This window comes from Crinia signifera, chromosome 6 (assembly GCF_055691185.1).
Source record: "Crinia signifera chromosome 6, ASM5569118v1, whole genome shotgun sequence".
In the NCBI taxonomy this organism is placed as follows: Eukaryota; Metazoa; Chordata; class Amphibia; order Anura; family Myobatrachidae; genus Crinia; species Crinia signifera.
In genome coordinates this window covers 33,814,819-33,839,447 of record NC_139222.1, presented here as the reverse complement: position 1 = coordinate 33,839,447, position 24,629 = coordinate 33,814,819, and positions in this window count along the sequence as shown.

Here is a 24,629-nt window from a genome sequence, read left to right as displayed (position 1 = left end):
AAAAATCACAACCATATCAACATGTTTATAACCCCCGGGGCTGTCGTTTTGGTCAAAAAATGAAAATTCTAAAAGTTCCGTTTTTTCTGCTTTAAACTCTAGGTACACATCCAAAATGTATTACTGAGTTGAAAGAAGTGGATTCTGGTGCATGGTTTTGAAACCGCAGTCAGAAAAAAAATCACATCCATATCAACATGTTTATAACCCCCGGGGCTGTCGTTTTGGTCAAAAAATGAAAATCTAAAAGTTCCGTTTTTTCTGCTTTAAACTCTAGGTACACATCCAAAATGTATAACTGAGTTGAAAGAAGTGGATTCTGGTGCATGGTTTGAAACCGCAGTCAGAAAAAAAATCAAAACCATATCAACATGTTTATAACCCCCGGGGCTGTCGTTTTGGTCAAAAAATGAAAATTCTAAAAGTTCCGTTTTTTCTGCTTTAAACTCTAGGTACACATCCAAAATGTATTACTGAGTTGAAAGAAGTGGATTCTGGTGCATGGTTTTGAAACCGCAGTCAGAAAAAAAATCACAACCATATCAACATGATAATAACCCCCGGGGCTGTCGTTTTGGTCAAAAAATGAAAATTCTAAAAGTTCCGTTTTTTCTGCTTTAAACTCTAGGTACACATCCAAAATGTATTACTGAGTTGAAAGAAGTGGATTCTGGTGCATGGTTTTCAAACCGCAGTCAGAAAAAAAATCACAACCATATCAACATGTTTATAACCCCCGGGGCTGTCGTTTTGGTCAAAAAATGAAAATTCTAAAAGTTCCGTTTTTTCTGCTTTAAACTCTAGGTACACATCCAAAATGTATTACTGAGTTGAAAGAAGTGGATTCTGGTGCATGGTTTTAAAACCGCAGTCAGAAAAAAAATCACAACCATATCAACATGTTTATAACCCCCGGGGCTGTCGTTCTGGTCAAAAAATGAAAATTCTAAAAGTTCCGTTTTTTCTGCTTTAATCTCTAGGTACACATCCAAAATGTATTACTGAGTTGAAAGATGTGGATTCTGGTGCATGGTTTTGAAACCGCAGTCAGAAAAAAAATCACAACCATATCAACATGTTAATAACCACCGGGGCTGTCGTTTTGGTCAAAAAATGAAAATTCTAAAAGTTCCGTTTTTTCTGCTTTAAACTCTAGGTACACAACCAAAATGTATTACTGAGTTGAAAGAAGTGGATTCTGGTGCATGGTTTTGAAACCGTAGTCAGAAAAAAAATCACAAATATATCAACATGTTTATAACCCCCGGGGCTGTTGTTTTGGTCAAAAAATGAAAATTCTAAAAGTTCCGTTTTTTCTGCTTTAAACTCTAGGTACACATCCAAAATGTATTACTGAGTTGAAAGAAGTGGATTCTGGTGCATGGTTTTGAAACCGCAGTCAGAAAAAAAATCACAACCATATCAACATGTTTATAACCCCCGGGGCTGTTGTTTTGGTCAAAAAATGAAAATTCTAAAAGTTCAGTTTTTTCTGCTTTAAACTCTAGGTACACATCCAAAATGTATTACTGAGTTGAAAGAAGTGGATTCTGGTGCATGGTTTTGAAACCGCAGTCAGAAAAAAAATCACATCCATATACAAAATGTTTATAACTCCCGGGCTGTCGTTTTGGTCAAAAAATGAAAATTCTAAAAGTTCCGTTTTTTCTGCTTTAAACTCTAGGTACACATCCAAAATGTATTACTGAGTTGAAAGAAGTGGATTCTGGTGCATGGTTTTGAAACCGCAGTCAGAAAAAAAATCACATCCATATCAACATGTTTATAACCCCCGGGGCTGTCGTTTTGGTCAAAAAATGAAAATTCTAAAAGTTCCGTTTTTTCTGCTTTAAACTCTAGGTACACATCCAAAATGTATAACTGAGTTGAAAGAAGTGGATTCTGGTGCATGGTTTTAAAACCACAGTCAGAAAAAAAATCACAACCATATCAACATGTTTATAACCCCCGGGGCTGTCGTTTTGGTCAAAAAATGAAAATTCTAATAGTTCAGTTTTTTCTGCTTTAAACTCTAGGTACACATCCGAAATGTATTACTGAGTTGAAAGAAGTGGATTCTGGTGCATGGTTTTGAAACCGCAGTCAGAAAAAAAATCACAACCATATCAACATGTTTATAACCCCCGGGGCTGTCGTTTTGGTAAAAAAATGAAAATTCTAAAAGTTCCGTTTTTTCTGCTTTAATCTCTAGGTACACATCCAAAATGTATTACTGAGTTGAAAGAAGTGGATTCTGGTGCATGGTTTTGAAACCGCAGTCAGAAAAAAAATCACAACCATATCAACATGTTAATAACCACCGGGGCTGTCGTTTTGGTCAAAAAATGAAAATTCTAAAAGTTCCGTTTTTTCTGCTTTAAACTCTAGGTACACAACCAAAATGTATTACTGAGTTGAAAGAAGTGGATTCTGGTGCATGGTTTTGAAACCGTAGTCAGAAAAAAAATCACAAATATATCAACATGTTTATAACCCCCGGGGCTGTTGTTTTGGTCAAAAAATGAAAATTCTAAAAGTTCCGTTTTTTCTGCTTTAAACTCTAGGTACACATCCAAAATGTATTACTGAGTTGAAAGAAGTGGATTCTGGTGCATGGTTTTGAAACCGCAGTCAGAAAAAAAATCACAACCATATCAACATGTTTATAACCCCCGGGGCTGTTGTTTTGGTCAAAAAATGAAAATTCTAAAAGTTCAGTTTTTTCTGCTTTAAACTCTAGGTACACATCCAAAATGTATTACTGAGTTGAAAGAAGTGGATTCTGGTGCATGGTTTTGAAACCGCAGTCAGAAAAAAAATCACATCCATATCAACATGTTTATAACTCCCGGGCTGTCGTTTTGGTCAAAAAATGAAAATTCTAAAAGTTCCGTTTTTTCTGCTTTAAACTCTAGGTACACATCCAAAATGTATTACTGAGTTGAAAGAAGTGGATTCTGGTGCATGGTTTTGAAACCGCAGTCAGAAAAAAAATCACATCCATATCAACATGTTTATAACCCCCGGGGCTGTCGTTTTGGTCAAAAAATGAAAATTCTAAAAGTTCCGTTTTTTCTGCTTTAAACTCTAGGTACACATCCAAAATGTATAACTGAGTTGAAAGAAGTGGATTCTGGTGCATGGTTTTAAAACCACAGTCAGAAAAAAAATCACAACCATATCAACATGTTTATAACCCCCGGGGCTGTCGTTTTGGTCAAAAAATGAAAATTCTAATAGTTCAGTTTTTTCTGCTTTAAACTCTAGGTACACATCCGAAATGTATTACTGAGTTGAAAGAAGTGGATTCTGGTGCATGGTTTTGAAACCGCAGTCAGAAAAAAAATCACAACCATATCAACATGTTTATAACCCCCGGGGCTGTCGTTTTGGTCAAAAAATGAAAATTCTAAAAGTTCCGTTTTTTCTGCTTTAAACTCTAGGTACACATCCAAAATGTATTACTGAGTTGAAAGAAGTGGATTCTGGTGCATGGTTTTGAAACCGCAGTCAGAAAAAAAATCACATCCATATCAACATGTTTATAACCCCCGGGGCTGTCGTTTTGGTCAAAAAATGAAAATTCTAAAAGTTCCGTTTTTTCTGCTTTAAACTCTAGGTACACATCTAAAATGTATTACTGAGTTGAAAGAAGTGGATTCTGGTGCATGGTTTTGAAACCGCAGTCAGAAAAAAAATCACAACCATATCAACATGTTTATAACCCCCGGGGCTGTTGTTTTGGTCAAAAAATGAAAATTCTAAAAGTTCAGTTTTTTCTGCTTTAAACTCTAGGTACACATCCAAAATGTATTACTGAGTTGAAAGAAGTGGATTCTGGTGCATGGTTTTGAAACCGCAGTCAGAAAAAAAATCACATCCATATCAACATGTTTATAACCCCCGGGGCTGTCGTTTTGGTCAAAAAATGAAAATTCTAAAAGTTCCGTTTTTTCTGCTTTAAACTCTAGGTACACATCCAAAATGTATTACTGAGTTGAAAGAAGTGGATTCTGGTGCATGGTTTTGAAACCGCAGTCAGAAAAAAAATCACATCCATATCAACATGTTTATAACCCCCGGGGCTGTCGTTTTGGTCAAAAAATGAAAATTCTAAAAGTTCCGTTTTTTCTGCTTTAAACTCTAGGTACACATCCAAAATGTATAACTGAGTTGAAAGAAGTGGATTCTGGTGCATGGTTTTAAAACCACAGTCAGAAAAAAAATCACAACCATATCAACATGTTTATAACCCCCGGGGCTGTCGTTTTGGTCAAAAAATGAAAATTCTAAAAGTTCAGTTTTTTCTGCTTTAAACTCTAGGTACACATCCAAAATGTATTACTGAGTTGAAAGAAGTGGATTCTGGTGCATGGTTTTGAAACCGCAGTCAGAAAAAAAATCACAACCATATCAACATGTTTATAACCCCCGGGGCTGTCGTTTTGGTCAAAAAATGAAAATTCTAAAAGTTCCGTTTTTTCTGCTTTAAACTCTAGGTACACATCCAAAATGTATTACTGAGTTGAAAGAAGTGGATTCTGGTGCATGGTTTTGAAACCGCAGTCAGAAAAAAAATCACATCCATATCAACATGTTTATAACCCCCGGGGCTGTCGTTTTGGTCAAAAAATGAAAATCTAAAAGTTCCGTTTTTTCTGCTTTAAACTCTAGGTACACATCCAAAATGTATAACTGAGTTGAAAGAAGTGGATTCTGGTGCATGGTTTGAAACCGCAGTCAGAAAAAAAATCAAAACCATATCAACATGTTTATAACCCCCGGGGCTGTCGTTTTGGTCAAAAAATGAAAATTCTAAAAGTTCCGTTTTTTCTGCTTTAAACTCTAGGTACACATCCAAAATGTATTACTGAGTTGAAAGAAGTGGATTCTGGTGCATGGTTTTGAAACCGCAGTCAGAAAAAAAATCACAACCATATCAACATGATAATAACCCCCGGGGCTGTCGTTTTGGTCAAAAAATGAAAATTCTAAAAGTTCCGTTTTTTCTGCTTTAAACTCTAGGTACACATCCAAAATGTATTACTGAGTTGAAAGAAGTGGATTCTGGTGCATGGTTTTCAAACCGCAGTCAGAAAAAAAATCACAACCATATCAACATGTTTATAACCCCCGGGGCTGTCGTTTTGGTCAAAAAATGAAAATTCTAAAAGTTCCGTTTTTTCTGCTTTAAACTCTAGGTACACATCCAAAATGTATTACTGAGTTGAAAGAAGTGGATTCTGGTGCATGGTTTTAAAACCGCAGTCAGAAAAAAAATCACAACCATATCAACATGTTTATAACCCCCGGGGCTGTCGTTCTGGTCAAAAAATGAAAATTCTAAAAGTTCCGTTTTTTCTGCTTTAATCTCTAGGTACACATCCAAAATGTATTACTGAGTTGAAAGATGTGGATTCTGGTGCATGGTTTTGAAACCGCAGTCAGAAAAAAAATCACAACCATATCAACATGTTAATAACCACCGGGGCTGTCGTTTTGGTCAAAAAATGAAAATTCTAAAAGTTCCGTTTTTTCTGCTTTAAACTCTAGGTACACAACCAAAATGTATTACTGAGTTGAAAGAAGTGGATTCTGGTGCATGGTTTTGAAACCGTAGTCAGAAAAAAAATCACAAATATATCAACATGTTTATAACCCCCGGGGCTGTTGTTTTGGTCAAAAAATGAAAATTCTAAAATTTCCGTTTTTTCTGCTTTAAACTCTAGGTACACATCCAAAATGTATTACTGAGTTGAAAGAAGTGGATTCTGGTGCATGGTTTTGAAACCGCAGTCAGAAAAAAAATCACAACCATATCAACATGTTTATAACCCCCGGGGCTGTTGTTTTGGTCAAAAAATGAAAATTCTAAAAGTTCAGTTTTTTCTGCTTTAAACTCTAGGTACACATCCAAAATGTATTACTGAGTTGAAAGAAGTGGATTCTGGTGCATGGTTTTGAAACCGCAGTCAGAAAAAAAATCACATCCATATCAACATGTTTATAACCCCCGGGCTGTCGTTTTGGTCAAAAAATGAAAATTCTAAAAGTTCCGTTTTTTCTGCTTTAAACTCTAGGTACACATCCAAAATGTATTACTGAGTTGAAAGAAGTGGATTCTGGTGCATGGTTTTGAAACCGCAGTCAGAAAAAAAATCACATCCATATCAACATGTTTATAACCCCCGGGGCTGTCGTTTTGGTCAAAAAATGAAAATTCTAAAAGTTCTGTTTTTTTCTGCTTTAAACTCTAGGTACACATCCAAAATGTATAACTGAGTTGAAAGAAGTGGATTCTGGTGCATGGTTTTAAAACCACAGTCAGAAAAAAAATCACAACCATATCAACATGTTTATAACCCCCGGGGCTGTCGTTTTGGTCAAAAAATGAAAATTCTAAAAGTTCAGTTTTTTCTGCTTTAAACTCTAGGTACACATCCGAAATGTATTACTGAGTTGAAAGAAGTGGATTCTGGTGCATGGTTTTGAAACCGCAGTCAGAAAAAAAATCACAACCATATCAACATGTTTATAACCCCCGGGGCTGTCGTTTTGGTCAAAAAATGAAAATTCTAAAAGTTCCGTTTTTTCTGCTTTAAACTCTAGGTACACATCCAAAATGTATTACTGAGTTGAAAGAAGTGGATTCTGGTGCATGGTTTTGAAACCGCAGTCAGAAAAAAAATCACATCCATATCAACATGTTTATAACCCCCGGGGCTGTCGTTTTGGTCAAAAAATGAAAATCTAAAAGTTCCGTTTTTTCTGCTTTAAACTCTAGGTACACATCCAAAATGTATAACTGAGTTGAAAGAAGTGGATTCTGGTGCATGGTTTGAAACCGCAGTCAGAAAAAAAATCACAACCATATCAACATGTTTATAACCCCCGGGGCTGTCGTTTTGGTCAAAAAATGAAAATTCTAAAAGTTCCGTTTTTTCTGCTTTAAACTCTAGGTACACATCCAAAATGTATTACTGAGTTGAAAGAAGTGGATTCTGGTGCATGGTTTTGAAACCGCAGTCAGAAAAAAAATCACAATCATATCAACATGTTTATAACCCCCGGGGCTGTCGTTTTGGTCAAAAAATGAAAATTCTAAAAGTTCCGTTTTTTCTGCTTTAAACTCTAGGTACACATCCAAAATTTATAACTGAGTTGAAAGAAGTGGATTCTGGTGCATGGTTTTGAAACCGCAGTCAGAAAAAAAATCACAACCATATCAACATGTTTATAACCCCCGGGGCTGTCGTTTTGGTCAAAAAATGAAAATTCTAAAAGTTCCGTTTTTTCTGCTTTAATCTCTAGGTACACATCCAAAATGTATTACTGAGTTGAAAGATGTGGATTCTGGTGCATGGTTTTGAAACCGCAGTCAGAAAAAAAATCACAACCATATCAACATGTTAATAACCACCGGGGCTGTCGTTTTGGTCAAAAAATGAAAATCTAAAAGTTCCGTTTTTTCTGCTTTAAACTCTAGGTACACATCCAAAATGTATAACTGAGTTGAAAGAAGTGGATTCTGGTGCATGGTTTTGAAACCGCAGTCAGAAAAAAAATCACAACCATATCAACATGTTTATAACCCCCGGGGCTGTCGTTTTGGTCAAAAAATGAAAATTCTAAAAGTTCAGTTTTTTTCTGCTTTAAACTCTAGGTACACATCCAAAATGTATTACTGAGTTGAAAGAAGTGGATTCTGGTGCATGGTTTTGAAACCGCAGTCAGAAAAAAAATCACAACCATATCAACATGATAATAACCCCCGGGGCTGTCGTTTTGGTCAAAAAATGAAAATTCTAAAAGTTCCGTTTTTTCTGCTTTAAACTCTAGGTACACATCCAAAATGTATTACTGAGTTGAAAGAAGTGGATTCTGGTGCATGGTTTTGAAACCGCAGTCAGAAAAAAAATCACAACCATATCAACATGTTTTGGTCAAAAAATGAAAATTCTAAAAGTTCCGCTTTTTCTGCTTTAAACTCTAGGTACACATTCAAAATGTATTATTGAGTTGAAAGAAGTGGATTCTGGTGCATGGTTTTAAAACCGCAGTCAGAAAAAAAATCACAACCATATCAACATGTTTATAACCCCCGGGGCTGTCGTTTTGGTCAAAAAATTAAAATTCTAAAAGTTCCGTTTTTTCTGCTTTAATCTCTAGGTACACATCCAAAATGTATTACTGAGTTGAAAGATGTGGATTCTGGTGCATGGTTTTGAAACCGCAGTCAGAAAAAAAATCACAACCATATCAACATGTTAATAACCACCGGGGCTGTCGTTTTGGTCAAAAAATGAAAATTCTAAAAGTTCCGTTTTTTCTGCTTTAAACTCTAGGTACACAACCAAAATGTATTACTGAGTTGAAAGAAGTGGATTCTGGTGCATGGTTTTAAAACCACAGTCAGAAAAAAAATCACAACCATATCAACATGTTTATAACCCCCGGGGCTGTCGTTTTGGTCAAAAAATGAAAATTCTAAAAGTTCAGTTTTTTCTGCTTTAAACTCTAGGTACACATCCAAAATGTATTACTGAGTTGAAAGAAGTGGATTCTGGTGCATGGTTTTGAAACCGCAGTCAGAAAAAAAATCACAACCATATCAACATGTTTATAACCCCCGGGGCTGTCGTTTTGGTCAAAAAATGAAAATTCTAAAAGTTCCGTTTTTTCTGCTTTAAACTCTAGGTACACATCCAAAATGTATTACTGAGTTGAAAGAAGTGGATTCTGGTGCATGGTTTTGAAACCGCAGTCAGAAAAAAAATCACATCCATATCAACATGTTTATAACCCCCGGGGCTGTCGTTTTGGTCAAAAAATGAAAATCTAAAAGTTCCGTTTTTTCTGCTTTAAACTCTAGGTACACATCCAAAATGTATAACTGAGTTGAAAGAAGTGGATTCTGGTGCATGGTTTGAAACCGCAGTCAGAAAAAAAATCAAAACCATATCAACATGTTTATAACCCCCGGGGCTGTCGTTTTGGTCAAAAAATGAAAATTCTAAAAGTTCCGTTTTTTCTGCTTTAAACTCTAGGTACACATCCAAAATGTATTACTGAGTTGAAAGAAGTGGATTCTGGTGCATGGTTTTGAAACCGCAGTCAGAAAAAAAATCACAACCATATCAACATGATAAAAACCCCCGGGGCTGTCGTTTTGGTCAAAAAATGAAAATTCTAAAAGTTCCGTTTTTTCTGCTTTAAACTCTAGGTACACATCCAAAATGTATTACTGAGTTGAAAGAAGTGGATTCTGGTGCATGGTTTTCAAACCGCAGTCAGAAAAAAAATCACAACCATATCAACATGTTTATAACCCCCGGGGCTGTCGTTTTGGTCAAAAAATGAAAATTCTAAAAGTTCCGTTTTTTCTGCTTTAAACTCTAGGTACACATCCAAAATGTATTACTGAGTTGAAAGAAGTGGATTCTGGTGCATGGTTTTAAAACCGCAGTCAGAAAAAAAATCACAACCATATCAACATGTTTATAACCCCCGGGGCTGTCGTTCTGGTCAAAAAATGAAAATTCTAAAAGTTCCGTTTTTTCTGCTTTAATCTCTAGGTACACATCCAAAATGTATTACTGAGTTGAAAGATGTGGATTCTGGTGCATGGTTTTGAAACCGCAGTCAGAAAAAAAATCACAACCATATCAACATGTTAATAACCACCGGGGCTGTCGTTTTGGTCAAAAAATGAAAATTCTAAAAGTTCCGTTTTTTCTGCTTTAAACTCTAGGTACACAACCAAAATGTATTACTGAGTTGAAAGAAGTGGATTCTGGTGCATGGTTTTGAAACCGTAGTCAGAAAAAAAATCACAAATATATCAACATGTTTATAACCCCCGGGGCTGTTGTTTTGGTCAAAAAATGAAAATTCTAAAAGTTCCGTTTTTTCTGCTTTAAACTCTAGGTACACATCCAAAATGTATTACTGAGTTGAAAGAAGTGGATTCTGGTGCATGGTTTTGAAACCGCAGTCAGAAAAAAAATCACAACCATATCAACATGTTTATAACCCCCGGGGCTGTTGTTTTGGTCAAAAAATGAAAATTCTAAAAGTTCAGTTTTTTCTGCTTTAAACTCTAGGTACACATCCAAAATGTATTACTGAGTTGAAAGAAGTGGATTCTGGTGCATGGTTTTGAAACCGCAGTCAGAAAAAAAATCACATCCATATACAAAATGTTTATAACTCCCGGGCTGTCGTTTTGGTCAAAAAATGAAAATTCTAAAAGTTCCGTTTTTTCTGCTTTAAACTCTAGGTACACATCCAAAATGTATTACTGAGTTGAAAGAAGTGGATTCTGGTGCATGGTTTTGAAACCGCAGTCAGAAAAAAAATCACATCCATATCAACATGTTTATAACCCCCGGGGCTGTCGTTTTGGTCAAAAAATGAAAATTCTAAAAGTTCCGTTTTTTCTGCTTTAAACTCTAGGTACACATCCAAAATGTATAACTGAGTTGAAAGAAGTGGATTCTGGTGCATGGTTTTAAAACCACAGTCAGAAAAAAAATCACAACCATATCAACATGTTTATAACCCCCGGGGCTGTCGTTTTGGTCAAAAAATGAAAATTCTAATAGTTCAGTTTTTTCTGCTTTAAACTCTAGGTACACATCCGAAATGTATTACTGAGTTGAAAGAAGTGGATTCTGGTGCATGGTTTTGAAACCGCAGTCAGAAAAAAAATCACAACCATATCAACATGTTTATAACCCCCGGGGCTGTCGTTTTGGTAAAAAAATGAAAATTCTAAAAGTTCCGTTTTTTCTGCTTTAATCTCTAGGTACACATCCAAAATGTATTACTGAGTTGAAAGAAGTGGATTCTGGTGCATGGTTTTGAAACCGCAGTCAGAAAAAAAATCACAACCATATCAACATGTTAATAACCACCGGGGCTGTCGTTTTGGTCAAAAAATGAAAATTCTAAAAGTTCCGTTTTTTCTGCTTTAAACTCTAGGTACACAACCAAAATGTATTACTGAGTTGAAAGAAGTGGATTCTGGTGCATGGTTTTGAAACCGTAGTCAGAAAAAAAATCACAAATATATCAACATGTTTATAACCCCCGGGGCTGTTGTTTTGGTCAAAAAATGAAAATTCTAAAAGTTCCGTTTTTTCTGCTTTAAACTCTAGGTACACATCCAAAATGTATTACTGAGTTGAAAGAAGTGGATTCTGGTGCATGGTTTTGAAACCGCAGTCAGAAAAAAAATCACAACCATATCAACATGTTTATAACCCCCGGGGCTGTTGTTTTGGTCAAAAAATGAAAATTCTAAAAGTTCAGTTTTTTCTGCTTTAAACTCTAGGTACACATCCAAAATGTATTACTGAGTTGAAAGAAGTGGATTCTGGTGCATGGTTTTGAAACCGCAGTCAGAAAAAAAATCACATCCATATCAACATGTTTATAACTCCCGGGCTGTCGTTTTGGTCAAAAAATGAAAATTCTAAAAGTTCCGTTTTTTCTGCTTTAAACTCTAGGTACACATCCAAAATGTATTACTGAGTTGAAAGAAGTGGATTCTGGTGCATGGTTTTGAAACCGCAGTCAGAAAAAAAATCACATCCATATCAACATGTTTATAACCCCCGGGGCTGTCGTTTTGGTCAAAAAATGAAAATTCTAAAAGTTCCGTTTTTTCTGCTTTAAACTCTAGGTACACATCCAAAATGTATAACTGAGTTGAAAGAAGTGGATTCTGGTGCATGGTTTTAAAACCACAGTCAGAAAAAAAATCACAACCATATCAACATGTTTATAACCCCCGGGGCTGTCGTTTTGGTCAAAAAATGAAAATTCTAATAGTTCAGTTTTTTCTGCTTTAAACTCTAGGTACACATCCGAAATGTATTACTGAGTTGAAAGAAGTGGATTCTGGTGCATGGTTTTGAAACCGCAGTCAGAAAAAAAATCACAACCATATCAACATGTTTATAACCCCCGGGGCTGTCGTTTTGGTCAAAAAATGAAAATTCTAAAAGTTCCGTTTTTTCTGCTTTAAACTCTAGGTACACATCCAAAATGTATTACTGAGTTGAAAGAAGTGGATTCTGGTGCATGGTTTTGAAACCGCAGTCAGAAAAAAAATCACATCCATATCAACATGTTTATAACCCCCGGGGCTGTCGTTTTGGTCAAAAAATGAAAATCTAAAAGTTCCGTTTTTTCTGCTTTAAACTCTAGGTACACATCCAAAATGTATAACTGAGTTGAAAGAAGTGGATTCTGGTGCATGGTTTGAAACCGCAGTCAGAAAAAAAATCACAACCATATCAACATGTTTATAACCCCCGGGGCTGTCGTTTTGGTCAAAAAATGAAAATTCTAAAAGTTCCGTTTTTTCTGCTTTAAACTCTAGGTACACATCCAAAATGTATTACTGAGTTGAAAGAAGTGGATTCTGGTGCATGGTTTTGAAACCGCAGTCAGAAAAAAAATCACAATCATATCAACATGTTTATAACCCCCGGGGCTGTCGTTTTGGTCAAAAAATGAAAATTCTAAAAGTTCCGTTTTTTCTGCTTTAAACTCTAGGTACACATCCAAAATTTATAACTGAGTTGAAAGAAGTGGATTCTGGTGCATGGTTTTGAAACCGCAGTCAGAAAAAAAATCACAACCATATCAACATGTTTATAACCCCCGGGGCTGTCGTTTTGGTCAAAAAATGAAAATTCTAAAAGTTCCGTTTTTTCTGCTTTAATCTCTAGGTACACATCCAAAATGTATTACTGAGTTGAAAGATGTGGATTCTGGTGCATGGTTTTGAAACCGCAGTCAGAAAAAAAATCACAACCATATCAACATGTTAATAACCACCGGGGCTGTCGTTTTGGTCAAAAAATGAAAATCTAAAAGTTCCGTTTTTTCTGCTTTAAACTCTAGGTACACATCCAAAATGTATAACTGAGTTGAAAGAAGTGGATTCTGGTGCATGGTTTTGAAACCGCAGTCAGAAAAAAAATCACAACCATATCAACATGTTTATAACCCCCGGGGCTGTCGTTTTGGTCAAAAAATGAAAATTCTTAAAGTTCCGTTTTTTCTGGTTTAAACTCTAGGTACACATCCAAAATGTATTACTGAGTTGAAAGAAGTGGATTCTGGTGCATGGTTTTGAAACCGCAGTCAGAAAAAAAATCACATCCATATCAACATGTTTATAACCCCCGGGGCTGTCGTTTTGGTCAAAAAATGAAAATTCTAAAAGTTCCGTTTTTTCTGCTTTAAACTCTAGGTACACATCCAAAATGTATTACTGAGTTGAAAGAAGTGGATTCTGGTGCATGGTTTTGAAACCGCAGTCAGAAAAAAAATCACATCCATATCAACATGTTTATAACCCCCGGGGCTGTCGTTTTGGTCAAAAAATGAAAATTCTAAAAGTTCCGTTTTTTCTGCTTTAAACTCTAGGTACACATCCAAAATGTATTACTGAGTTGAAAGAAGTGGATTCTGGTGCATGGTTTTGAAACCGCAGTCAGAAAAAAAATCACAACCATATCAACATGTTAATAACCCCCGGGGCTGTTGTTTTGGTCAAAAAATGAAAATTCTAAAAGTTCCGTTTTTTCTGCTTTAAACTCTAGGTACACATCCAAAATGTATTACTGAGTTGAAAGAAGTGGATTCTGGTGCATGGTTTTGAAACCGCAGTCAGAAAAAAAATCACAACCATATCAACATGTTTATAACCCCCGGGGCTGTCGTTTTGGTCAAAAAATGAAAATTCTAAAAGTTCAGTTTTTTCTGCTTTAAACTCTAGGTACACATCCAAAATGTATTACTGAGTTGAAAGAAGTGGATTCTGGTGCATGGTTTGAAACCGCAGTCAGAAAAAAAATCACAACCATATCAACATGTTAATAACCCCCGGGGCTGTCGTTTTGGTCAAAAAATGAAAATTCTAAAAGTTCCGTTTTTTCTGCTTTAAACTCTAGGTACACATCCAAAATGTATAACTGAGTTGAAAGAAGTGGATTCTGGTGCATGGTTTTGAAACCGCAGTCAGAAAAAAAATTACAACCATATCAACATGTTTATAACCCCCGGGGCTGTCGTTTTGGTCAAAAAATGAAAATTCTAAAAGTTCCGTTTTTTTCTGCTTTAAACTCTAGGTACACATCCAAAATGTATTACTGAGTTGAAAGAAGTGGATTCTGGTGCATGGTTTTGAAACCGCAGTCAGAAAAAAAATCACAACCATATCAACATGATAATAACCCCCGGGGCTGTCGTTTTGGTCAAAAAATGAAAATTCTAAAAGTTCCGTTTTTTCTGCTTTAAACTCTAGGTACACATCCAAAATGTATTACTGAGTTGAAAGAAGTGGATTCTGGTGCATGGTTTTGAAACCGCAGTCAGAAAAAAAATCACAACCATATCAACATGTTTTGGTCAAAAAATGAAAATTCTAAAAGTTCCGCTTTTTCTGCTTTAAACTCTAGGTACACATTCAAAATGTATTATTGAGTTGAAAGAAGTGGATTCTGGTGCATGGTTTTAAAACCGCAGTCAGAAAAAAAATCACAACCATATCAACATGTTTATAACCCCCGGGGCTGTCGTTTTGGTCAAAAAATTAAAATTCTAAAAGTTCCGTTTTTTCTGCTTTAATCTCTAGGTACACATCCAAAATGTATTACTGAGTTGAAAGATGTGGATTCTGGTGCATGGTTTTGAAACCGCAGTCAGAAAAAAAATCACAACCATATCAACATGTTAATAACCACCGGGGCTGTCGTTTTGGTCAAAAAATGAAAATTCTAAAAGTTCCGTTTTTTCTGCTTTAAACTCTAGGTACACAACCAAAATGTATTACTGAGTTGAAAGAAGTGGATTCTGGTGCATGGTTTTGAAACCGCAGTCAGAAAAAAAATCACAAATATATCAACATGTTTATAACCCCCGGGGCTGTTGTTTTGGTCAAAAAATGAAAATTCTAAAAGTTCCGTTTTTTCTGCTTTAAACTCTAGGTACACATCCAAAATGTATTACTGAGTTGAAAGAAGTGGATTCTGGTGCATGGTTTTGAAACCGCAGTCAGAAAAAAAATCACAACCATATCAACATGTTAATAACCCCCGGGGCTGTCGTTTTGGTCAAAAAATGAAAATTCTAAAAGTTCTGTTTTTTCTGCTTTAAACTCTAGGTACACATCCAAAATGTATTACTGAGTTGAAAGAAGTGGATTCTGGTGCATGGTTTTGAAACCGCAGTCATAAAAAAAATCACATCCATATCAACATGTTTATAACCCCCGGGGCTGTCGTTTTGGTCAAAAAATGAAAATTCTAAAAGTTCCGTTTTTTCTGCTTTAAACTCTAGGTACACATCCAAAATGTATAACTGAGTTGAAAGAAGTGGATTCTGGTGCATGGTTTTGAAACCGCAGTCAGAAAAAAAATCACAACCATATCAACATGTTTATAACCCCCGGGGCTGTCGTTTTGGTCAAAAAATGAAAATTCTAAAAGTTCCGTTTTTTTCTGCTTTAAACTCTAGGTACACATCCAAAATGTATTACTGAGTTGAAAGAAGTGGATTCTGGTGCATGGTTTTGAAACCGCAGTCAGAAAAAAAATCACAACCATATCAACATGTTAATAACCCCCGGGGCTGTCGTTTTGGTCAAAAAATGAAAATTCTAAAAGTTCCGTTTTTTCTGCTTTAAACTCTAGGTACACATCCAAAATGTATTACTGAGTTGAAAGAAGTGGATTCTGGTGCATGGTTTTGAAACCGCAGTCAGAAAAAAAATCACAACCATATCAACATGTTAATAACCCCCGGGGCTGTCGTTTTGGTCAAAAAATGAAAATTCTAAAATTTCCGTTTTTTCTGCTTTAAACTCTAGGTACACATCCAAAATGTATTACTGAGTTGAAAGAAGTGGATTCTGGTGCATGGTTTTGAAACCGCAGTCATAAAAAAAATCACATCCATATCAACATGTTTATAACCCCCGGGGCTGTCGTTTTGGTCAAAAAATGAAAATTCTAAAAGTTCCGTTTTTTTCTGCTTTAAACTCTAGGTACACATCCAAAATGTATTACTGAGTTGAAAGAAGTGGATTCTGGTGCATGGTTTTGAAACCGCAGTCAGAAAAAAAATCACATCCATATCAACATGTTTATAACCCCCGGGGCTGTCGTTTTGGTCAAAAAATGAAAATTCTAAAAGTTCCGTTTTTTCTGCTTTAAACTCTAGGTACACATCCAAAATGTATTACTGAGTTGAAAGAAGTGGATTCTGGTGCATGGTTTTGAAACCGCAGTCAGAAAAAAAATCACAACCATATCAACATGTTAATAACCCCCGGGGCTGTTGTTTTGGTCAAAAAATGAAAATTCTAAAAGTTCCGTTTTTTCTGCTTTAAACTCTAGGTACACATCCAAAATGTATTACTGAGTTGAAAGAAGTGGATTCTGGTGCATGGTTTTGAAACCGCAGTCAGAAAAAAAATCACAACCATATCAACATGTTTATAACCCCCGGGGCTGTCGTTTTGGTCAAAAAATGAAAATTCTAAAAGTTCCGTTTTTTCTGCTTTAAACTCTAGGTACACATCCAAAATGTATTACTGAGTTGAAAGAAGTGGATTCTGGTGCATGGTTTTGAAACCGCAGTCAGAAAAAAAATCACATCCATATCAACATGTTTATAACCCCCGGGGCTGTCGTTTTGGTCAAAAAATGAAAATTCTAAAAGTTCCGTTTTTTCTGCTTTAAACTCTAGGTACACATCCAAAATGTATTACTGAGTTGAAAGAAGTGGATTCTGGTGCATGGTTTTGAAACCGCAGTCAGAAAAAAAATCACAACCATATCAACATGTTAATAACCCCCGGGGCTGTTGTTTTGGTCAAAAAATGAAAATTCTAAAAGTTCCGTTTTTTCTGCTTTAAACTCTAGGTACACATCCAAAATGTATTACTGAGTTGAAAGAAGTGGATTCTGGTGCATGGTTTTGAAACCGCAGTCAGAAAAAAAATCACAACCATATTAACATGTTTATAACCCCCGGGGCTGTCGTTTTGGTCAAAAAATGAAAATTCTAAAAGTTCAGTTTTTTCTGCTTTAAACTCTAGGTACACATCCAAAATGTATTACTGAGTTGAAAGAAGTGGATTCTGGTGCATGGTTTGAAACCGCAGTCAGAAAAAAAATCACAACCATATCAACATGTTAATAACCCCCGGGGCTGTCGTTTTGGTCAAAAAATGAAAATTCTAAAAGTTCTGTTTTTTCTGCTTTAAACTCTAGGTACACATCCAAAATGTATTACTGAGTTGAAAGAAGTGGATTCTGGTGCATGGTTTTGAAACCGCAGTCATAAAAAAAATCACATCCATATCAACATGTTTATAACCCCCGGGGCTGTCGTTTTGGTCAAAAAATGAAAATTCTAAAAGTTCCGTTTATTCTGCTTTAAACTCTAGGTACACATCCAAAATGTATAACTGAGTTGAAAGAAGTGGATTCTGGTGCATGGTTTTGAAACCGCAGTCAGAAAAAAAATCACAACCATATCAACATGTTTATAACCCCCGGGGCTGTCGTTTTGGTCAAAAAATGAAAATTCTAAAAGTTCCGTTTTTTTCTGCTTTAAACTCTAGGTACACATCCAAAATGTATTACTGAGTTGAAAGAAGTGGATTCTGGTGCATGGTTTTGAAACCGCAGTCAGAAAAAAAATCACAACCATATCAACATGATAATAACCCCCGGGGCTGTCGTTTTGGTCAAAAAATGAAAATTCTAAAAGTTCCGTTTTTTCTGCTTTAAACTCTAGGTACACATCCAAAATGTATTACTGAGTTGAAAGAAGTGGATTCTGGTGCATGGTTTTGAAACCGCAGTCAGAAAAAAAATCACAACCATATCAACATGTTTTGGTCAAAAAATGAAAATTCTAAAAGTTCCGCTTTTTCTGCTTTAAACTCTAGGTACACATTCAAAATGTATTATTGAGTTGAAAGAAGTGGATTCTGGTGCATGGTTTTAAAACCGCAGTCAGAAAAAAAATCACAACCATATCAACATGTTTATAACCCCCGGGGCTGTCGTTTTGGTCAAAAAATGAAAATTCTAAAAGTTCCGTTTTTTCTGCTTTAATCTCTAGGTACACATCCAAAATGTATTACTGAGTTGAAAGATGTGGATTCTGGTGCATGGTTTTGAAACCGCAGTCAGAAAAATAATCACAACCATATCAACATGTTAATAACCACCGGGGCTGTCGTTTTGGTCAAAAAATGAAAATTCTAAAAGTTCCGTTTTTTCTGCTTTAAACTCTAGGTACACAACCAAAATGTATTACTGAGTTGAAAGAAGTGGATTCTGGTGCATGGTTTTGAAACCGCAGTCAGAAAAAAAATCACAAATATATCAACATGTTTATAACCCCCGGGGCTGTTGTTTTGGTCAAAAAATGAAAATTCTAAAAGTTCCGTTTTTTCTGCTTTAAACTCTAGGTACACATCCAAAATGTATTACTGAGTTGAAAGAAGTGGATTCTGGTGCATGGTTTTGAAACCGCAGTCAGAAAAAAAATCACAACCATATCAACATGTTAATAACCCCCGGGGCTGTCGTTTTGGTCAAAAAATGAAAATTCTAAAAGTTCTGTTTTTTCTGCTTTAAACTCTAGGTACACATCCAAAATGTATTACTGAGTTGAAAGAAGTGGATTCTGGTGCATGGTTTTGAAACCGCAGTCATAAAAAAAATCACATCCATATCAACATGTTTATAACCCCCGGGGCTGTCGTTTTGGTCAAAAAATGAAAATTCTAAAAGTTCCGTTTTTTCTGCTTTAAACTCTAGGTACACATCCAAAATGTATAACTGAGTTGAAAGAAGTGGATTCTGGTGCATGGTTTTGAAACCGCAGTCAGAAAAAAAATCACAACCATATCAACATGTTTATAACCCCCGGGGCTGTCGTTTTGGTCAAAAAATGAAAATTCTAAAAGTTCCGTTTTTTTCTGCTTTAAACTCTAGGTACACATCCAAAATGTATTACTGAGTTGAAAGAAGTGGATTCTGGTGCATGGTTTTGAAACCGCAGTCAGAAAAAAAATCACAACCATATCAACATGTTAATAACCCCCGGGGCTGTCGTTTTGGTCAAAAAATGAAAATTCTAAAAGTTCCGTTTTTTCTGCTTTAAACTCTAGGTACACATCCAAAATGTATTACTGAGTTGAAAGAAGTGGATTCTGGTGCATGGTTTTGAAACCGCAGTCAGAAAAAAAATCACAACCATATCAACATGTTTATAACCCCCGGGGCTGTCGTTTTGGTCAAAAAATGAAAATTCTAAAAGTTCCGTTTTTTCTGCTTTAAACTCTAGGTACACATCCAAAATGTATTACTGAGTTGAAAGAAGTGGATTCTGGTGCATGGTTTTGAAACCGCAGTCATAAAAAAAATCACATCCATATCAACATGTTTATAACCCCCGGGGCTGTCGTTTTGGTCAAAAAATGAAAATTCTAAAAGTTCCGTTTTTTCTGCTTTAAACTCTAGGTACACATCCAAAATGTATAACTGAGTTGAAAGAAGTGGATTCTGGTGCATGGTTTTGAAACCGCAGTCAGAAAAAAAATCACAACCATATCAACATGTTTATAACCCCCGGGGCTGTCGTTTTGGTCAAAAAATGAAAATTCTAAAAGTTCCGTTTTTTTCTGCTTTAAACTCTAGGTACACATCCAAAATGTATTACTGAGTTGAAAGAAGTGGATTCTGGTGCATGGTTTTGAAACCGCAGTCAGAAAAAAAATCACAACCATATCAACATGATAATAACCCCCGGGGCTGTCGTTTTGGTCAAAAAATGAAAATTCTAAAAGTTCCGTTTTTTCTGCTTTAAACTCTAGGTACACATCCAAAATGTATTACTGAGTTGAAAGAAGTGGATTCTGGTGCATGGTTTTGAAACCGCAGTCAGAAAAAAAATCACAACCATATCAACATGTTTATAACCCCCGGGGCTGTCGTTTTGGTCAAAAAATGAAAATTCTAAAAGTTCCGTTTTTTCTGCTTTAAACTCTAGGTACACATTCAAAATGTATTATTGAGTTGAAAGAAGTGGATTCTGGTGCATGGTTTTAAAACCGCAGTCAGAAAAAAAATCACAACCATATCAACATGTTTATAACCCCCGGGGCTGTCGTTTTGGTCAAAAAATGAAAATTCTAAAAGTTCCGTTTTTTCTGCTTTAATCTCTAGGTACACATCCAAAATGTATTACTGAGTTGAAAGATGTGGATTCTGGTGCATGGTTTTGAAACCGCAGTCAGAAAAAAAATCACAACCATATCAACATGTTAATAACCACCGGGGCTGTCGTTTTGGTCAAAAAATGAAAATTCTAAAAGTTCAGTTTTTTCTGCTTTAAACTCTAGGTACACAACCAAAATGTATTACTGAGTTGAAAGAAGTGGATTCTGGTGCATGGTTTTGAAACCGCAGTCAGAAAAAAAATCACAAATATATCAACATGTTTATAACCCCCGGGGCTGTTGTTTTGGTCAAAAAATGAAAATTCTAAAAGTTCAGTTTTTTCTGCTTTAAACTCTAGGTACACATCCAAAATGTATTACTGAGTTGAAAGAAGTGGATTCTGGTGCATGGTTTTGAAACCGCAGTCAGAAAAAAAATCACATCCATATCAACATGTTTATAACCCCCGGGGCTGTCGTTTTGGTCAAAAAATGAAAATTCTAAAAGTTCAGTTTTTTCTGCTTTAAACTCTAGGTACACATCCAAAATGTATTACTGAGTTGAAAGAAGTGGATTCTGGTGCATGGTTTTGAAACCGCAGTCAGAAAAAAAATCACATCCATATCAACATGTTTATAACCCCCGGGGCTGTCGTTTTGGTCAAAAAATGAAAATTCTTAAAGTTCCGTTTTTTCTGCTTTAAACTCTAGGTACACATCCAAAATGTATTACTGAGTTGAAAGAAGTGGATTCTGGTGCATGGTTTTGAAACCGCAGTCAGAAAAAAAATCACATCCATATCAACATGTTAATATCCCCCCGGGGCTGTCGTTTTGGTCAAAAAATGAAAATTCTAAAAGTTCAGTTTTTTCTGCTTTAAACTCTAGGTACACATCCAAAATGTATTACTGAGTTGAAAGAAGTGGATTCTGGTGCATGGTTTTGAAACCGCAGTCAGAAAAAAAATCACAACCATATCAACATGTTAATATCCCCCCGGGGCTGTTGTTTTGGTCAAAAAATGAAAATTCTAAAAGTTCCGTTTTTTTCTGCTTTAAACTCTAGGTACACATCCAAAATGTATTACTGAGTTGAAAGAAGTGGATTCTGGTGCATGGTTTTGAAACCGCAGTCAGAAAAAAAATCACAACCATATCAACATGTTTATAACCCCCGGGGCTGTCGTTTTGGTCAAAAAATGAAAATTCTAAAAGTTCCGTTTTTTCTGCTTTAAACTCTAGGTACACATCCAAAATGTATTACTGAGTTGAAAGAAGTGGATTCTGGTGCATGGTTTTGAAACTGCAGTCAGAAAAAAAATCACAACCATATCAACATGTTAATAACCCCCGGGGCTGTCGTTTTGGTCAAAAAATGAAAATTCTAAAAGTTCAGTTTTTTCTGCTTTAAACTCTAGGTACACATCCAAAATGTATTACTGAGTTGAAAGAAGTGGATTCTGGTGTATGGTTTTGAAACCGCAGTCAGAAAAAAAATCACATCCATATCAACATGTTTATAACCCCCGGGGCTGTCGTTTTGGTCAAAAAATGAAAATTCTAAAAGTTCCGTTTTTTCTGCTTTAAACTCTAGGTACACATCCAAAATGTATTACTGAGTTGAAAGAAGTGGATTCTGGTGCATGGTTTTGAAACCGCAGTCAGAAAAAAAATCACAACCATATCAACATGTTTATAACCCCCGGGGCTGTCGTTTTGGTCAAAAAATGAAAATTCTAAAAGTTCCGTTTTTTCTGCTTTAAACTCTAGGTACACATCCAAAATGTATTACTGAGTTGAAAGAAGTGGATTCTGGTGCATGGTTTTGAAACCGCAGTCAGAAAAAAAATCACATCCATATCAACATGTTTATAACCCCCGGGGCTGTCGTTTTGGTCAAAAAATGAAAATCTAAAAGTTCCGTTTTTTCTGCTTTAAACTCTAGGTACACATCCAAAATGTATAACTGAGTTGAAAGAAGTGGATTCTGGTGCATGGTTTGAAACCGCAGTCAGAAAAAAAATCACAACCATATCAACATGTTTATAACCCCCGGGGCTGTCGTTTTGGTCAAAAAATGAAAATTCTAAAAGTTCAGTTTTTTCTGCTTTAAACTCTAGGTACACATCCAAAATGTATTACTGAGTTGAAAGAAGTGGATTCTGGTGCATGGTTTTGAAACCGCAGTCAGAAAAAAAATCACAACCATATCAACATGTTTATAACCCCCGGGGCTGTCGTTTTGGTCAAAAAATGAAAATTCTAAAAGTTCCGTTTTTTCTGCTTTAAACTCTAGGTACACATCCAAAATGTATTACTGAGTTGAAAGAAGTGGATTCTGGTGCATGGTTTTGAAACCGCAGTCAGAAAAAAAATCACAACCATATCATCATGATAATAACCCCCGGGGCTGTCGTTTTGGTCAAAAAATGAAAATTCTAAAAGTTCCGTTTTTTCTGCTTTAAACTCTAGGTACACATCCAAAATGTATTACTGAGTTGAAAGAAGTGGATTCTGGTGCATGGTTTTGAAACCGCAGTCAGAAAAAAAATCACAACCATATCAACATGTTTATAACCCCCGGGGCTGTTGTTTTGGTCAAAAAATGAAAATTCTAAAAGTTCCGTTTTTTCTGCTTTAAACTCTAGGTACACATCCAAAATGTATTACTGAGTTGAAAGAAGTGGATTCTGGTGCATGGTTTTGAAACCGCAGTCAGAAAAAAAATCACAACCATATCAACATGTTTATAACCCCCGGGGCTGTCGTTTTGGTCAAAAAATGAAAATTCTAAAAGTTCCGTTTTTTCTGCTTTAAACTCTAGGTACACATCCAAAATGTATTACTGAGTTGAAAGAAGTGGATTCTGGTGCATGGTTTTGAAACCGCAGTCAGAAAAAAAATCACATCCATATCAACATGTTTATAACCCCCGGGGCTGTCGTTTTGGTCAAAAAATGAAAATTCTAAAAGTTCCGTTTTTTCTGCTTTAAACTCTAGGTACACATCCAAAATGTATTACTGAGTTGAAAGAAGTGGATTCTGGTGCATGGTTTTGAAACCGCAGTCAGAAAAAAAATCACAACCATATCAACATGTTAATAACCCCCGGGGCTGTTGTTTTGGTCAAAAAATGAAAATTCTAAAAGTTCCGTTTTTTCTGCTTTAAACTCTAGGTACACATCCAAAATGTATTACTGAGTTGAAAGAAGTGGATTCTGGTGCATGGTTTTGAAACCGCAGTCAGAAAAAAAATCACAACCATATCAACATGTTTATAACCCCCGGGGCTGTCGTTTTGGTCAAAAAATGAAAATTCTAAAAGTTCAGTTTTTTCTGCTTTAAACTCTAGGTACACATCCAAAATGTATTACTGAGTTGAAAGAAGTGGATTCTGGTGCATGGTTTGAAACCGCAGTCAGAAAAAAAATCACAACCATATCAACATGTTAATAACCCCCGGGGCTGTCGTTTTGGTCAAAAAATGAAAATTCTAAAAGTTCTGTTTTTTCTGCTTTAAACTCTAGGTACACATCCAAAATGTATTACTGAGTTGAAAGAAGTGGATTCTGGTGCATGGTTTTGAAACCGCAGTCATAAAAAAAATCCCATCCATATCAACATGTTTATAACCCCCGGGGCTGTCGTTTTGGTAAAAAAATGAAAATTCTAAAAGTTCCGTTTTTTCTGCTTTATACTCTAGGTACACATCCAAAATGTATAACTGAGTTGAAAGAAGTGGATTCTGGTGCATGGTTTTGAAACCGCAGTCAGAAAAAAAATCACAACCATATCAACATGTTTATAACCCCCGGGCTGTCGTTTTGGTCAAAAAATGAAAATTCTAAAAGTTCCGTTTTTTTCTGCTTTAAACTCTAGGTACACATCCAAAATGTATTACTGAGTTGAAAGAAGTGGATTCTGGTGCATGGTTTTGAAACCGCAGTCAGAAAAAAAATCACAACCATATCAACATGATAATAACCCCCGGGGCTGTCGTTTTGGTCAAAAAATGAAAATTCTAAAAGTTCCGTTTTTTCTGCTTTAAACTCTAGGTACACATCCAAAATGTATTACTGAGTTGAAAGAAGTGGATTCTGGTGCATGGTTTTGAAACCGCAGTCAGAAAAAAAATCACAACCATATCAACATGTTTTGGTCAAAAAATGAAAATTCTAAAAGTTCCGCTTTTTCTGCTTTAAACTCTAGGTACACATTCAAAATGTATTATTGAGTTGAAAGAAGTGGATTCTGGTGCATGGTTTTAAAACCGCAGTCAGAAAAAAAATCACAACCATATCAACATGTTTATAACCCCCGGGGCTGTCGTTTTGGTCAAAAAATGAAAATTCTAAAAGTTCCGTTTTTT